The sequence below is a fragment of the Bison bison genome, unplaced genomic scaffold, assembly GCF_000754665.1.
Source record: "Bison bison bison isolate TAMUID 2011002044 unplaced genomic scaffold, Bison_UMD1.0 scf7180017864327, whole genome shotgun sequence".
Lineage (NCBI taxonomy): Eukaryota > Metazoa > Chordata > Mammalia > Artiodactyla > Bovidae > Bison > Bison bison.
Window position 1 is genome coordinate 8296784 of NW_011494899.1, and position 5282 is coordinate 8302065.

The window sequence follows — 5282 nt, forward strand, 5'->3', positions numbered from 1 at the left end:
CTTTTAAAAAGATGCACCTCTGCTCAAAAATTCACAATAGCTGCTCATTCCATTCAGAGTAAAGACCCAATTACACCAACAAAAAAGTCCTGCATGATCCAGATACCTCCCCCGCTCCCCCTGACCCCGCCCTCTGATTCCAGCTTCCTTCTTCTTCAAGCCCTCCAAGCAAGCTCCTACCTCAGAGCCTTCGTATTCGCTGTTCTTTCTACTAGCCTCTCTCCACCCCAGGCGCTCATGGCTTTCTTCCTCATTTCCTTAAGGCATCTGCTAAGCACCTTAGAAGCTAGGCTTTCCCTTCCCTGCAACAATTAGCAACACTGTCCCACCCTACTCCTACAGTCATGATGCTCCTTACCCTCCCTCCTTTTCACAGCCTCCTGACATAATATATTTGTTTGTGTGTTCACATCTGTCTCTTCCAATAGAACTGAAATTTCAGGGGAGCGGTACTCATAAGGCTTAGCGTTTCATAGAGGAGGCTCTTAACATACATATGAGAATGAATGAATGAACCCAGAGGAGAGCCTTTGGGGCTTTGAAGAAACTATTCAGACAAGTGATAGAGATGTGGGAAAGTGTGCTTCCCTTAGGGAATTTAAATTTAAGAGACAGTACAGACAGACAGGCAAGCAGTGACCTGATCACAATCAGCTTTGTGTACATATGTTCTCTCAGATGCCTGAAATGCTTTCCAAGAAGAGACAAAATGGGGCTGGCAGGGGGCTGGGGACTGAGGCAGAGCTATCCCTGGATCATGGCGAGCCACAAAATGGCCAAATCATGATCCCTTAACACTCCCAGAATAACATGGATTCCATACTTTTCAACCAAATAAAATTCTATGCAATCCCTGGTGAAGTATACTGTGAATCAATAACTACACACTAGCCAAGATTAAGCATCCAAATTTTCTAATGCTAATGCCCAGCAGAAAGATGGTCAAGATGCAAACTCAGCATCCAGCTCCAAATCATCCTATACACAAATGCATCATCCCTCCAGCCAAAGATGTGCTAACGGTACTTCTTTAATGCTTTTTAAAGGCCCCGGTGGCAGGAGAAATACAACTTGAGAATTCACATTAAGCTTCTTTGTGCCAGGAAAATTAGCCAAAGAGCTGCCACAGCAGACAGAAATGCATGCTGTACAACAACAAATATTGACATTTAACACCATATAATTATTGAGCATTTAATATGTGCCAGGCAATTTTTTGGTCTTTTTCATTAATCTAACATCATCTTTGTTGCTGTTGACTGAACAAAGTGTCCAACTGTTTGCAACCCCATGGACTGCAGCACACCAAGCTTCCCTGTCCTTCACTATATCCTGGAGTTTGCTCGAACTCATGTCCATTGAGTCAATGATGCTGTTTAACCATCTCATCCTCTGTCGTCCCCTTCTCCTCTTGCCCTCAATCTTTCCCAGCATCAGTGTTTTTTTCCAATGAGTCCACTCTTCCCATCAGGTAGCCAAAGTACTGGAGCTTCAGCTTCAGCATCAGTCCTTCCAGTAAATATTCAGAGGTGATTTCCTTTAGGACTGATTGGTTTGATCTCCTTGCTGTCTGTGGGACTCTCAAGAGTCTTCTCCAGCACCACAGTTTGAAAGCATCAATTCTTTGGTGCTCAGCCTTCTTTATAGTCCAATTCTCACATCTATAACATCATCTATTGCTCACCAAATGTCACACATTATGCTAGGCACCCAGGATTAAAACAGAATGAGACATCACTCCTGCCCTCAGAGGGTTTGCAGAACCATGGCAGATCTATAAACACAAAACTATTGTGTGATAGGAAATGCACTACCTATACGGATGCAGAAGTACCTTCTCTTAGAGTGAATGCTTTAAAACTACTTTAAGTTCAAATTATCTTTGATCCACACATAAGAGGTATTATGATATTTGTATCTGTTACACATTACTTTATGAGTTTCAGATGCTAGACATATTTTGATGTATTAGTCAGGATGGACTTGGTTATGATGCAGAAACAACCCCCTAAAATCTTAGTGACTTAAGACAGCAAATATATCTTGCTCATGTTCCATATTCTATTGTGAGTCAACTGAGGGCCTCTGTTTACACTGCGACTCAGAGACTTGAGTTGATAAGAGTAGCAAATGTCAAAAATTAGAAGATATCAAAGCACACACTGGCTCTTAAAGGTTCTACTCAGAAGTGACACCCATCCTTGCCACTTACATTTTACAGGCTACAACAAATCACATGGCCACACCTGAGTTCAGTTAAGTAAGAAAGAGCAACTGGGAATTTCCCTGGTGGCCTGATAGCTAAGACTTCATGCTCCCAAAGCAGGGGGCCCAGGTTCAATCTCTGATCCCGGAACTGGATCCCACAGGCCACAACTAAAAGACTCCCCATGCTGCAACTAAGTCCCAATGCAGTCAAATAAAACAATTAAAAATAAATAAATAGCAACTGCACTATACACCAAAAGAGGGAGGGAATCAAAATATTTGTGAACGGTCCTGCAGACTACCTTTGAGGTGCAACAGAAATGAAAGTTTGAAAGTGCTATTCCTTAATATGTTTATTGTATTACTTTCTGCTTTAAAACTCGACTGTCCTGGAGAATTCTTCTTCTCTGAAAGAAGAAAATCCAGATGCACAATGTCCCTTTTTAGAAAACTACAGTATGATACACTTTCCTATTCCTACTTGGAATGATGAGAATCTTGCTTCTAATATACTGGGTTGGCCAAAATGTTCATTTGGTTTTTTCCATAAGATGTTATGGAAACACCCAAACTCTTTGGCCAACCCAGTATGTTTGAGACATTGCTACTGGGAGTAATAAGAAAATGAGGCAGCTGGGGGATGGAAACAGAAAAGTGAGGAAAGCAGGGCAGACAGCAGAGAAGTGGTGGTTCCTGCAATGAAATTATTGGCAGGAAACAGGAAGCTGAAGGAAAATGGACTCCAAATCCTGAAACTCTATCTGTAAGAAGATAAAAGCCTAAGTCACACAGGCATTGACTATTTGAATAGGGAACCAGGCAAAGAAAATAAAGACAAAAATATTCCAAGGTACATATTATCTGTAAGCAAACAGAAGAAATTAGGAGAGATCTTCAAAGTGTGAAGGAGCATGAAGTTTCTAAGAAGCAAACGATAATAAGCAGCAATCAATTATACAATCCGTGCCCATATTAATATAGAAAATGTCAATTTTTTGTTTAGTATAGGTCTATAGCTTTATTTTAGCAAATAGAAAATATTATTTATATGAACTTTCATCAGTTTAGTTAAAAATTGCTCTTCTCAACCCACGAAGATTTTGATCTTCAAATTCTCCTGACACCAATGACAGAATTTATGCTTTCATATATATATCCTTCCCAAGGAATTATGAGATGGTTGCATTTCTCTTTTGTGTTTTTCTGCTTCTAATAGTTTGGTTTCAATGTTATCTTTGTTTCATTTAGTCTAATCACATTAACTGATTTAGTAAGAAAATTCTTTTCATAAGAAAAGAAGTGACGTAGGTGACTTTGTAGATTTTGTTTATGGAGACTGCAGTTTAATACAAACTCAGAGAGCTTCACAGACAATCTAATTTCTTTCTTCCACCCCACATCCTACCACCACCCAAACATAGCTGATATAAGGCACTCAACCTCCTGTTTCACGCCAATGGGCCAATGATACCCACATTTTGACAGGTGAACCCCAAAAGTCTCAATGCAGCCCATCTGTCTGTGTATCAAGGAGAGGCAGGATGGCCTAGAGTTTATGAGTAAGGGCCTTTGGAGTCAAGGTTCCAGGACCTACTTTAGAGTTAGTGACTTTGGGCAAGTAATTATAATAAATCTTCTGATGCCCTTATTTCCCCATGTGAAGGGTGTAGTGTTGATTAAATAAGGTCATTAATATGGAGCATTTAGCACCATATGTATAAAACAGTGAGGGCCCCATCAATGTCAGTCACTATTACTATCCCCTAGTATTGCCATTCTGTAATGCTGAGCTCCATGACCCATAACAACTTCTCGTTCTGCCTCACCTGTTGTACACTTTCGAGGTTATCCATTTAAGGAGGCTTTCTGACCCTCATAAATTCATTTTTACATCCATGGTAAGCAGTAAATAGGGGCTATTAAAAATGTGACAATGTGCACGGCTCCTGGCAGCGACCTCCAGAAGTATCTCGCTGTCCTCTCAGACATTTTGAGAACACTTAAGCCTCCATATGTCAGTGAAAGCTTCTCCACCTTCATGTGACACCACACCGCACTGCTTCTATGGAAACAAAAGCACCACCACCTTAAATCTTGATGAGCCAACAAACCACAGAAGAGAGGATAGGTCCACCTGAAAATCATATTTTTCTTATCTCTCCCTCGGCCTTACCCCTACATCCAGTCAATCAGAAAGCCCTGCCAAGTTTCCCTCTTAAATATTTAAGATCCTCTGCTGTCCTAGAAGATACAGCCCATACTGCTTACCATGGCAAACACGACCCAGGCATCCTGCCCTCCCTTTAGAGCCTGCCACTCTCTGCCTTAAATGTGACTCTCCCACAGTATGAAATTGCTTCGGTTCCCACATGCGTCTTGCTGTTTTCATCCCATGCCTTTGCTCATGCAGGAACACACTTCCCTTGGCCTCGGTACCCCTAGCAAACTTCTTCCTATGCATCCTGCAGAATACAATACAGGCATCTTCCACAAACACTCCCCGAACCATTTGCCAAACTAAAACTGCTGCTCATCTTCCATGTTCTCAGAATACGTTCCACCCATCGCTATCAATGTTCTTTACAACTACTGATTTGCCTTTTCCCCTCAACTAGCTATGGGAGTTGGCCCTATACTTCACTCAGCTTCTCATCTCACAGTGCTTAGTACAGAGCCATAAACAGACGCTCAACAAATATTCCCTGAAAGAGGGAGCATATTTATCCTCATACATACTCCTACTTATCAGTATAAACATGGAAAAGTTCCTTAACTTCTATAGCAATCATTTTCCTCATTTATAAAATAGAGAGCTGGCTGGCTAAATCCCTTGCCAACCATAAGGTACCATGATTCTACAATGCATGCTTTTCCAAAATCACCATTTGCCATTAAAAGCAGAAATGAAATTTTGGGCTGATGATGTCCAAAACCATTTAGCAAAGTACTCAAGAACTACAACCTAACAGTCTTCCTTCAGTTTCATTTCCCTCCTGCTCCTTTCCCTCACCCATTGTTCCAGCCACAGGATCAATTTCAATGTTCTCCAAATGCACTAAGGACTTTTTCATGCT